We start from the raw sequence: 12978 nt of genomic DNA, 5'->3' as shown, positions 1-12978 counted from the left end.
AAGGTCTTTGCAAATTATGTCATACGCTTTAGTTCTACTGTTTAAGATATGTTCCTAGAGAAAATTTAGTTGAAAGTTGGTAGTAGCAATTATGCGGACTGGGTCCGTAAACTGAGGATTGTCCTCATTGCTGCACAGAAGGCTTATGTCCTTAATGCACCGCTCGGTGTGCTGAACCTCAGCGTCGTCTGTAGATGTTGCGAAACATCTGACATACACGTTTTTGATGACTACGTGATAGTTCAGTGCGTAATGCTAACGGTTTAGAATTGTGGCACCAAAGACGGTTTTTGAAACGTCGTAGAACATATGAGATGTTCCGAAGACTGAAATTGGGATTTCAGACTAGTGCCCACGTCAAGAGGTATGAGACCTCTGACAAGTTTCTTAAGCATGCAAACTAAGGGAGAAAAGCTCAATCGTTGAGCATGTGCTCAGATTGTCTGAGGACCACAATCGCTTGAATCGAGTGGGAGTTAATCTCCCAGATGAGATAGTGATGGTTCTCCATAGTCACTGCCACCAAGCTAGTAGAGCTTCGTGATGAACTATAACATATCATGGATAGTTATGATGATCCTTGAGCTATTCGCGATGTTTGACACCGCGAGAGTAGAAATCAAGAAGGAGCATCAATTGTTGATGGTTAGTAAAACCACTAGTTTAAGAAGGGCAAGGGCAAAAGGGATACTTCATGAAACATCAAGTCGTTTGCTGCTCTAGTGAAGAATCCCAAGGTTGAACCCAAACCCGAGACTAAGTGCTTCTGTAATGAGGGGAACGGTCACTGAAGCAGTACTACCCTAGATATTTGGTAGATGAGAAGGCAGGCAAGGTCGACAGAAGTATATTAGATATACATTATATGAATGTGTGCTTTACTAGTACTCCTAGCAGCACCAGGGTATTAGATACCGGTTCGGTTGCTAAGTGTTAGTAACTCGAAATAAAAGCTGCGGAATAAATGGAGACTAGCTAAAGGTGAGATGACGATGTGTGTTGGAAGTGTTTACAAGGTTGATGTGATCAAGCATCGCATGCTCCCTCTACCATCGAGATTGGTGTTTGCGTTGAGCATGAGCATGATTGGATTATGTTTATCGCAATACGGTTATTCATTTAAGGAGAATAATGGTTACTCTGTTTATTTGAATAATACCTTCAATGGTCTAGCACCTAAAATGAATCTCGATCGTAGTGATACACATGTTCGTGCCAAAAGATATAAGATAGTAATGATAGTACTACATACTTGTGGCACTGCTATTTGAGTCATATTGGGATAAAACGCATGAAGAAGCTCCATGTTGATGGATCTTTAGACTCACTCGTTTTTGAAAAGATTGAGACATGCGAACCATGTCTATTGGTATATATGCATGAAGAAACTCCATGCAGATGGATCGTTTGGACTCACTTGATTTTGAATCACTTGAGACATGCAAATCATACCACATGGGCAAGATGACTGAAAGGCCGCGTTTTCAGTAAGATGGAACAAGAGAGCAACTTATTGGAAGTAATACATTTTGATGTATGCAGCCCAATGAGTGCTGAGGCATGCAGTGGATATTGTTATGTTCTTACTTCGCAGATGATTTGAGTAGATGCTGAGTGTATTTACTTGATGAAACACAAGTCTGAATTATTGAAAGGTTCAAGTAATTTCAGAGTGAAGTTGAAGATCGTCGTGACAAGAGGATAAAATGTCTGTGATATGATCATAGAGATGAGTATCTGAGTTACGAGTTTGGCACACAATTAAGACATTATGGAAAGTGTTTCACAAGTAATACCGCCTGGAACACCATAGTGTGATGGTGTGTCCGAACATCATAACAGCACCCTATTGGATATGGTGCATACCATGATGTCTCTTATCGAATTACCACTATCGTTTATGGGTTAGGCATTAGAGACAACCGCATTCACTTTAAAAGGGGCACCACGCAATTCCGTTGAGACGACACCGTTTAGAGAAACCTAAGTTGTCGTTTCTTAAAAGTTTGGGGCTGCGATGCTTATGTGAAAAAGTTTCAGGCTGATAAGCTCGAACCCAAAGCGGATAAATGCATCTTCATAGAATACCCAAAACAGTTGGGTAAACCTCCTATTTCAGATCTGGAAGCAAAAGTAATTGCTTCTAGAAACGAGTCCTTTCTCGAGGAAAAGTTTCTCTCGAAAGAATTGAGTGGGAGGATGGTGGAAACTTGATAAGGTTATTGAACCATAACTTCAACTAGTGTGTAGCAGGGCACAGGAAGTTGTTCCTGTGGCACCTACACCAATTGAAGTGGAAGCTTATGATAGTGATCATGAAACTTCGGATCAAGTCACTACCAAACCTCGTAGGACGACGAGGATGCGTGCTACTTCAGAGTGGTACGTGATCCTGTCTTGAAAGTCATGTTGTTAGACAACAATGAACCTACGAGCTATGGAGAAGCAATGGTGGGCCCATATTCTGACAAATGGTTAGAAGCCATGAAATCCGAGATAAATGGAGAAGAAGACGGACGTGGACGGTAATGTTACCGTCTATGAAGCTCGACTTGTGGCAAAGAGTATTTCCACAAGTTCAAGGAGTTGACTACGATGAGATTTTCTCATCCGTAGCGATGCTTAAGTCCGTCGGAATCATGTTAGCATTAGCTGCATTTGTGAAATCTGGCTGATGGATGTCAAAACAAAGTTTCCTTACCAGTTTTCGTAAGGAAAGGTTGTATGTGAAACAATCAGAAAGGTTTTGTCGATCCTAAGGATGCTAAAAGGTATGCTAGCTCCAGCGATCCTTCCATGGACTAGAGCAAGCATCTCGGAGTCAGAATATACGCTTTGATGGAGTGATCAAAGTTTTTGGGTTTATACAAAGTTTGTTAGAAACTTGTATTTACAATAAAGTGAGTGGGAGCGCTACAACATTTCTGATAAGTATATGTGAATGACATATTGTTGATCCGAAATGATGTGAAATTTCTGGAAAGCATAAAGGGTTGTTTGAAAGGAGTTTTTCAAAGGAAGACCTAGATAAAGCTGCTTACGTATTGGGCATCAAGATCTATAGAGATAGATCAAAACGCCCGATGATACTTTCAAAGAACGCACACCTTGACATGATTTTGAAAGAGTTCAAAATAGATCAGCAAAGAAGGAGTTCTTGGCTGTGTTACAAGGTGTGAGTATTGAGTAAGACTCAAGACCTGACCACAGCAGAAGAGAGAGAAAGGACGAAGGTCGTCCCCTATGCTTTAGACGTAGGCTCTACAGTATGCTATGCTGTGTACCGCACATGAAGTGTGCCTTGCCATGAGTTGGTCAAGGGGTACAATAGTGATCCAGGAATGGATCACATGACAGCGGTCGAACTTATCCTTAGTATCTAGTGGACTAAGGAATTTTCTCGATTATGGAGGTGAAAAGGAGTTCGTCGTAAAGAGTTACGTCGATGCGAACTTTGACACTAATCCGGATGACTCTGAGTAGTAAACCGGATTCGTATAGTAGAGCAATTACTTGAAATGGCTCCAAGTAGCGCGTGGTAGCATCCACAAGATGACATAGATATTCGTAAAGCACACACGGATCTGAAAGGTTCAGACCCGTTGACTAATAACCTCTCTCACAAGCATAACATGATCAAACCAGAACTCATTGAGTATTAATCACATAGTGATGTGAACTAGATTGTTGACTCTAGTAAACTCTTTGGATGTTGGTCACATGGTGATGTGACCTATGAGTGTTAATCACATGGTGATGTGGACTAGATTACACTGGTAGAAAAAGAGGCTTCCATACGCCCCCATTAGTCCCCAAAACAATCGAACCGCGACCAAAGGGGTCTTTAGTCGCGGTTCGGGAGGAGACCCGCGACCAACTATCTGGGCCCAGCGCGCTCGGTCGACAGCTGGCGGACGGGAGGGGCTTTAGTCCCGGTTGGCCTGGCCAACCGGGACTAAAGGTCCCCGAAGGCCTTTAGTCGCGGTTGGCCAGGCCAACCGGGACTAAAGGCCCATCCAGCTGGCGGACGGGAGGGGCTTTAGTCCCGGTTGGCCTGGCCAACCGCGACTAAAGGTCCCCGAAGGCCTTTAGTTGCGGTTGGCCAGGCCAACCGGGACTAAAGGCCCATCCCTATATATAGGACTCAGCTCACTTCACTTCACTCAGCTCACTTCACAATTTTCAGAAGGGGGTGGTGGGTTTGCTTTTGGTTCCTCCTATGCACACAAGGTGTTTGATGAAATGCCCGAGAGCCTGAAACAAACATGATATGAAGTGTCCGAGCCACACTTGAGCTTTCTCATTTATTTTTCCTCCGCGATCGCGGTTAGCAACTTGAACCTTTCATGTGTCATTGATAAAATATGCATGTGTGTAGTTCATTGTTTAATTTGTATTATTTCTAGCTAGTTAGTTTAACAAATGCATGATGGTTAATTATATACTTTATATAATAATAATGCAGATGAATCGGCAATGGATGTACGGTCCCCGACTCTCCGGCGAGTTCACTACGGGTTTGAAAGATTTCCTCGTAGTGGCAAATGCGAACAAGCAGCAAGGTTTTATTATTTGTCCATGTGCTGTCTGTAAGAATCAGAAGGGTTACTCCTCCTCAAGAGACGTTCACATGCACCTGCTTCGGCACGGTTTCATGCCAAGCTATAATTGTTGGACCAAGCATGGAGAAAGAGGGGTTAGAATGGAAGAAGATGAAGAAGGGGATGATATCGATGACAACTATCATGATCATTTCGGTGATACTTTCATGGAGGATGATGCTGAAGGTGGGGAAGGGTTAGGTGAAGGTGAAGAAGAGGCACATGATGAGCCCGCTGATGATCTTGGTCGGACTATTGCTGATGCACGGAGACGCTGCGAAACCGACAAGGAGAGGGAGAATTTGGATCGCATGTTAGAGGATCACAAAAAGTCGTTGTATCCAGGATGCGATAATAGTCTGAAAAAGCTGGGCTGCACACTGGATTTGCTAAAATGGAAGGCACAGGAAGGTGTAGGTGACTCATCATTTGAAAATTTGCTGAAAATGTTGAAGATTATGTTTCCGAAGAATAACGAGTTGCCCGCCAGTACGTACGAAGCAAAGAAGGTTGTCTGCCCTCTAGGTTTAGAGGTTCTGAAGATACATGCATGCATTAACGACTGCATCCTCTACCGCGGTGAATACGAGAATTTGAATGAATGCCCTGTATGCACTGCATTGCGTTATAAGATCAGAGGCGATGACCCTGGTGACGATGTTGAGGGCGAGAAACCCAGGAAGAGGGTTCCCGCCAAGGTGATGTGGTATGCTCCTATAATACCACGGTTGAAACGTCTGTTCATGAACAAAAAGCATGCCAAGTCGTTGCGATGGCACAAAGAGGACCGTAAGTCCGACGGGGAGTTGAGACACCCCGCTGATGGAACACAATGGAGAAAGATCGACAGAGTGTTCAAAGATTTTGCAGCTGACGCAAGGAACATAAGATTTGGTCTAAGTACTGATGGCATGAATCCTTTTGGCGAGCAGAGCTCCAGCCATAGCACCTGGCCCGTGACTCTATGCATCTACAACCTTCCTCCTTGGTTGTGCATGAAGCGGAAGTTCATTATGATGCCAATTCTCATCCAAGGCCCTAAGCAACCCGGCAACGACATCGATGTGTACCTAAGGCCATTAGTTGAAGAACTTTTACAGTTGTGGGCCAGACCTGGTGTACGTGTCTGGGATGAGCACAAAGGAGAGGAATTTGACCTACGAGCGTTGCTTTTTGTAACCATCAACGATTGGCCTGCTCTCAGTAACCTTTCGGGACAGACAAATAAGGGATACAATGCATGCACGCACTGCTTACATCAGACTGAAAGTGTACGTTTGGTTAATTGTAAGAAGAACGTGTACCTGGGTCATCGTCGGTTTCTTCCCCGAAATCATAACGTAAGAAAGAAAGGCAAGCATTTCAACGGCAAGGCAGATCACCGGCCGAAGCCTGTGGAACGTACTGGTGCTGAGATATTTGATATGGTCAAGGATTTGAAAGTCATCTTTGGAAAGGGTCCTGGCGGACAATCAGTTCCGCGGGGAGTTGACGGGCACGCACCCATGTGGAAGAAGAAATCTATATTTTGGGAGCTAGAATATTGGAAAGTCCTAGATGTCCGCTCTGCAATCGACGTGATGCATGTTACGAAGAATATTTGCGTGAACCTGCTAAGCTTCTTGGGCGTGTATGGGAAGACAAATGATACAAAGGAAGCACGGCAGGACCAGCAACTTTTGAAAGACCCAGATGACCGGCATCCAGAATGGTTTCAAGGTCGTGCCAGCTACGCTCTTACCAAAGAAGAGAAGGTCATTTTTTTTGAATGCCTGAGCAGTATGAAGGTCCCGTCTGGCTTCTCGTCGAATATAAAGGGAATAATAAACATGGCGGAGAAAAAGTTCCAAAACCTGAAGTCTCACGACTGCCACGTGATTATGACGCAATTGCTTCCGATTGCTTTGAGGGGGCTCCTACCGGAAAATGTTCGAGTAGCCATTGTGAAGCTATGTGCATTCCTCAATGCAATCTCTCAGAAGGTAATCAATCCAGAAGATCTACCACGGTTACAGAACGATGTGGTCCAATGCCTTGTCAGTTTCGAGTTGGTGTTCCCACCATCCTTCTTCGATATTATGACGCACCTCCTGGTCCACCTAGTCGAAGAGATTTCCATTCTCGGTCCTGTATTTCTACACAATATGTTCCCCTTTGAGAGGTTCATGGGAGTATTAAAGAAATATGTTCGTAACCGTGCTAGGCCAGAAGGAAGCATCGTCAAGGGCTATGGAAATGAGGAGGTAATTGAGTTCTGTATTGACTATGTTCCTGACCTTAAGCCGATTGGTATTCCTCAATCGCGGCACGAGGGGAGACTAAGTGGAAAAGGCAAGATCGGAAGGGAATCCACGATATGTATGGACGGTCATTCTATGACTGAAGCACACCACACAGTTCTGCAAAATTCCAGCTTGGTGGCTCCGTACTTCGAGCAACACAAGAATATTTTACGCTCGGACAACCCGGGGAAGCCTGAATCCTGGATTAGAAAGGCCCACATGGAGACTTTCGGCAGTTGGTTGCGAAAACATTTAATGAATGACAATGATGTTGGAGATCAGCTGTACATGTTGGCCAAGAAACCATCTTCGACTATAACGACTTTCCAAGGGTACGAGATAAATGGGAATACATTTTACACCATCGCCCAAGATAAAAAGAGCACCAACCAAAACAGTGGTGTCCGCTTTGATGCAACAACCGAGAATGGGCAAAAGGTCACATATTATGGTTACATAGAGGAGATATGGGAACTTGACTATGGACCCTCCTTTAAGGTCCCTTTGTTCCGGTGCAAATGGTTCAAGCTAACAGGAGGTGGGGTAAAGGTGGACGAGCAATACGGAATGACAATGGTGGATTTCAACAATCTTGGTTACCTTGACGAACCATTCGTCCTTGCCAAAGATGTCGCTCAGGTTTTTTATTTGAAGGACATGAGTAGCAAACCGAGGAAACGGAAAGATAAGAAAACGATCAGTACATCATGCGATGATCCAAAGCGCCACATTGTTCTTTCAGGGAAAAGAAACATCGTGGGAGTGGAGGACAAGACAGACATGTCAGAAGATTATAATATGTTTGGTGAAATTCCGCCCTTCAAAGTGAACACTGACCCAAGCATTAAGTTAAATGATGAGGATGCTCCATGGATACGGCACAATCGTAAGCAAGCAGGGACACAAGGGAAGAATTAATGTGTAATAATTTATTGTACCAAACTTTGTATTTGGTCGATGAACTGAATGATGTATCAAACCTTTTATCAAACCTTCAAGGGATTTTAAAATGAATTAGTTTTATTTTTCTGATTTTTTTGATATATAATTGTATTTTTAAGATTTTAAAATGAATTAGTTTTATTTTTCTGATTTTAAAAGGAAAAAGGAAGAAGAAGAAAGAAGGAAAAAGGAAGAAAAAACAGAAGAAAAAAGGAAAAACAGAAGAAAAAACAAACAGAAGAAAAACATAAGAAAAAAACAGAAGAAAAAAACAAACAGAAGAAAAAAAAGAAGAAAAAAGGAAAAAGGAAAAAAGGAAGAAAAAAACAGAAGAAAAAAACAAACAGAAGAAAAACATAAGAAAAAAACAGAAGAAAAAAACAAACAGAAGAAAAAAGGAAAAAGGAAAAAAGGAAGAAAAAAACAGAAGAAAAAAGGAAAAACAGAAGAAAAAAACAAACAGAAGAAAAACATAAGAAAAAACAGAAGAAAAAAACAAACAGAAGAAAAAACAGAAGAAAAATGGAAGAAAAAAAAGAAGAAAAACAAAACAAAATAAATAAAGCAAAAAAGAAAACAAAAAAAGGCAAAAAATAAAAAATATGCCACCTACTGGGCCACCACGGCCTGAATACGACTAGAAACCCATTAATGGGCCAGGATTCAGGCCCGCAGAAGGCCCAGTAGGCCCACAGGCACATAGTGACAGAATAGGCCCGTAAGCCTGCATTTGAGAGGAGCTCGAAGTGGTGAGCGCAGCCGCGCTTATAAACCACTGTCGAAGCCTCTCGGCTAGCGAGGTGGGACTAAACATCCCACCGCACCGCGCCAGTTCCAGCACAGACCCTTTAGTCCCGGTTGGGGAGGAGGACCGCGACTAAAGGGTACCCTTTAGTCGCGGTTGTTGTCCCCAACCGCGACTAAAGGGTCTTTCTGCGCGGGAACTAAAGCGGCGCCAAAACCCTTTAGTCCCGGTTGGGGAGGCGGACCGCGACTAAAGGGTACCCTTTAGTCGCGGTTGGTGTGGCCAGCCGCGACTAAAGGGTACCTTTAGTCGCGGTCCGCCTCCCCAACCGCGACTAAAGGTGCGTCTATAAATACTGCACTTAGCAGTTTCGCCACTTCCCATTCTCCTCTCTCTCGACGCCGAAGCGCTGCCCCGACGCCGATCGACGCCGAAGCCCTGCCCCGACGCCGACGCCGACGCCGAAGCCCTGCGCGCCGCCGCCACCGTCCCCAGTGAGCGCCGCCTCCGCCCGTGCCCTGCCCTTGCCCGCCGCCCGTGCCCTGCGCCCTTGCCCGCCGCCCGCCGCCCGGCGCCCTGCCGCCCGCCGCCCGCCGCCCTGCGCCCTGCCGCCCGCCGCGCGTCGGCAGAAGAAGAAGAAGGAAGAAGAAAAAGGAAGAAGAAGAAGCAGAAAGAAAAAGGAAAAAGGAAGAAGAAGAAAGAAGGAAGAAGAAAACAAAAGAAAAACAGAAGAAAAACAAGAAAAAGGAAGAAAAAAGGAAAAAGGAAGAAAAAAAAGAAAGAAGAAAAAAAGAAAGAAGAAAAAAAGAAAGAAGAAAAACAAAGGAGGAAGAAAAAAAAAGGAAGAAGAAAAACAAAGGAAGAAGAAAAACAAAGGAAGAAGAAAAAAAGAAAGAAGAAAAAAAAAGGAAGAAGAAAAAAAGAAAGAAGAAAGAAAGAAGAAAAAGGAAGAAGAAAAAAAGGAAGAAGAAAAAGGAAGAAGAAAAAAATGAAAACCAAATGAAAACCAAAAGAAAGAAGAAAGAAAAAGGAAGAAGAAAAAAAGAAGAAGAAAGGAAGAAGAAAGGAAGAAGAAGAAAGAAAGAAAAAAGAAAAAGGAAGAAGAAGAAAGAAAGAAGAAAGGAAGAAGAAGAAAGGAAGAAGAAGAAAGGAAGAAGAAGAAAGAAAGAAGAAGAAAGGAAAAAGGAAGAAGAAGAAAGGAAGAAGAAGAAAGAGGAAGAGGAAAGGAAGAAGAAGAAACAAAGAAGAAAGAGGAAGAAGAAAGGAAGAAGAAGAAAAAAAGAATTTTTACTTAAAGAATCTTATTTTTTAATTCCTCCTCCTCTATGTCCCCTTAATCTTATTTTTTAATTCCTTTATACTTAAAGAATTTTTACTACATGCAGGAGTGACATATGGCGGACGATAGAACCGAGCCGCTTAGGGATCCGGAGGCTGAACGTTATTTAATGGGCATCATCAACAACGAGATTCCTTATGTGCCGGGCTCAGAATATGAGCAACAAGAGGATGTAGTCTCTTCTTATCTGAACCTTGATGGTGGAACAGAGATTGTCGATGATCAAGAAGGTGAAGGAACGGACATTGTCGACGGAGGTCAACCGTCAACAACCGACGATCTCGAATTGCAAGTAGCAACCACCTCCGGCGAGGTATATATATACATTGAGCCTCTCGTGATACAAACTTACTGAAATGTGAATACATATGTATTAACGCGCGCGACTCTCTTTCTTTTTTTAGCCCTCCGGATCGAGTACGACAAAGCGTGGCAAATCCAAGGCGATGAAAACAGGAGAAACATATGCCATTGAGTTTGTCAGTGAAACCGGCAAGCCCCTACAGCACACCTCAAAGTTTATCAACCAATGCGGAGTCGTTGTTAGAGACAACGTCCCGATCACCGTCCAGGAATGGAAGGAGCCAAAGAAGGCACGTCTTGGTTTCAGTTTTGTCGACAAGAGAACGAAAAAGGATTGCTGGAGAAAGCTTATGGAACATTTCATTCTACCTCCGGAATACAACAAAGTCGATGAATTCGGTAATGAGGTTCCGGGTGGACGTCAGAGGAGGAGGCTAGTTAAAGAGTTCGCTCTTCAGAAGATGGGCGAAGCATTCCGGAACTTCAAGAAAAATTTAACCCGTGACTATGTCAACAAGGGCAAGACTCCGGATTTCAATGGACAACATGAGAAACTGAAAGATGATTGGCCAGAATTTGTGAGGCAAAAGCAATCGGAGCATTTCAAGGAAATATCAAAAAAATAAGGATAATGCGAGTAAGAAAAAGTTCCATCATATTATGGGGCCAGGAGGATACCGCCTTTCGGAGCCTAGGTGGCAGAAGATGGAGGAGGACCTGAGGGTGCGAGGAATCCCTCTAGGTACAGAGGGATGGGACCCAAGGGCCAAAAGCTGGTGGTACGGGCATGGGGGATCGCTAGACCCGGAGACAGGGGTGTGTGTTCACCGGCAGAGACAGTTTGCTCCCACCCAAGCCCTTATTGACGCAATGACCCAAGCTCAAGAGGGCTTGATCAAGTTCAACAGAGAGAAAGACGCACTGACAACAGCCCTCGGGAATGATGAACACGGAGGACGTGTACGAGGCAAAGGCAAAGTTCCGTGGAAAGTAGGGTTTTCCCAGGACAATGACCCGTACTGTTACAGAAGCCGTAAGAGAAAGACGGACCGGGATGCAGATCTTATGACGAAGTTTGCATCGGAACTCCATGAGTTGAAGCAGACCGTGCATGAACTAGTGAAAGAAAAATCGGCTGCAGGGCCGCATGAAGATCATGAAGCGGATCGCGGAAGCCAGCAGCGGAGAAGCAGCGTGGCTTCCACGGATGCCCCGCCTGGTGCTAGTGCACCGATGATCGAGATTCGTGCACCGGAGCCTCACTACCCCGTGGATGATGTAAAGGAGATGAAAGAATGTGATCTGCATTATCCCGTGGGGAACGTTTCCACGAAGGTAGCTAGCGGCAGTGCTTTACCCTGTACACCTGGAGCACTCCACCACAACAACCCCATTGCATATGGCTATGCTCGTGTCACGGTGGAAGACATAGTCCAAGGGTTTGAGGACCTGGAGATTGACAAACCTACACCCGAAGGGGAGAGAAGACTTGGAGATGTCAAGCGCCAGTTCATTCTATGGAAAAAGAAGTACATAGTGTTTCCAGGCGAGGCGCCAAGGCTAGCAAGTCCACCCCCCTCCGATGGTGGTGGTGGTGGTGGTGGCGGTGGTGGCGGTGGTGGTGGTCGTGGTGGTTCACCTACACCTCCTTCACGCCATTCGACGCCGTCCCCCGATCCACAACCTCCGGCGGGTACGACGCCCCCCAATCCTCCTCCGGCGGGTACGACGCCCCCCAATCCACCTCCGGCGAAGAAGCGGAAGCAGGCGGACAGCAAGGAAACCCGGTCCTGGACTATTAACCCGGACCCTTATGTACCTAAGACCACAAGGGTACCGGAGCCATCACTGAAGCCTCTCCTCCCAAGGCCTGGGGAACTTAGTGAAGCTGAAACCAAATTGGCCGCGTCTGCTGATTATGAGAAATGGAAGGCGGATATGAAGGCGAAAAAAGAGCCTGAGCCCAAGCAAGTATTCACTGAGAAGCAAAAGAAGTGGGCTAAGGATTTTTTGACGACACCGTCCCAAGCCGAGCTGAATATGCCTGACGACTATGGACATGAACTTCATAGGCAAGCAAAAATATTGAAGGAGGAGAAAGAAGAAAGTAAAAAAAGCGGGAAACAAGTTGACCAGCTCGGGATGCAGAAGAAACAATCGATCCCCCCGCTCATAGTGAAAGCCGGTCCGGAAGAGGACCCCGAGATCATAGCAGCTGCGGCAGCACTTGGATTGACTGTACCGGGTGCCATGAAACAAGCGTCCGAGATTGGTTTGACTCTTCGTGCCTTCTTAGGCCTTGAGGATGCGCCAGTATGTGAGATAGCATTACAATATGTGCGGAATGGGCCTCTCGTCGAGCCTGCGCGGGAAAAGAGTCTACCACCACAAATGCGAAATCTGCTACGTTGGTACAAGCAATTCATAACATGGGCCGACAAAGAATATGTTTATGCGGATGTTACAGATGAGCATCACACCAAACGGTACTCTGTAGAAATTCATATGAGTGAATTGTTCCAGCTGTTCAATCTGCGTGACCTCGACAAATCTATGCTGAGTTGCTACGTTCTGTAAGTGATTTATTTCTACCTCATCTCGTTCTTCATTGCCTGCACTATATATATATATATTGTCCTAACTATATTGTTGCGTACGCTATTATGCAGATTGAAGATTTGGGAATGCAAAATAAGAAACATCCATGATGTTGGGTTCATTGACCCACATATCGTTAATGGACATGTGTTACAACATCACCCCGAA

General features: G+C 44.8%; 1 long non-coding RNA gene across 1 annotated transcript; it reads left to right on the top strand.

Moving 5' to 3' along the window:
• Nucleotides 1–9869: 9869 nt before the first annotated feature.
• On the top strand, nucleotides 9870–10838 carry LOC141027707 (uncharacterized). The gene is made up of 2 exons (XR_012189438.1): nucleotides 9870–10222; nucleotides 10314–10838. It is a non-coding gene; the product is annotated as an uncharacterized lncRNA (long non-coding RNA).
• The last annotated feature ends 2140 nt before the right edge of the window (nucleotides 10839–12978 follow it).

Source organism: Aegilops tauschii, chromosome 7 (genome assembly GCF_002575655.3).
Source record: "Aegilops tauschii subsp. strangulata cultivar AL8/78 chromosome 7, Aet v6.0, whole genome shotgun sequence".
Taxonomy (NCBI): Eukaryota; Viridiplantae; Streptophyta; class Magnoliopsida; order Poales; family Poaceae; genus Aegilops; species Aegilops tauschii.
The sequence above is the reverse complement of the archived record's forward strand: the minus strand, read 5'-3'. Positions and strand labels throughout refer to the sequence as shown.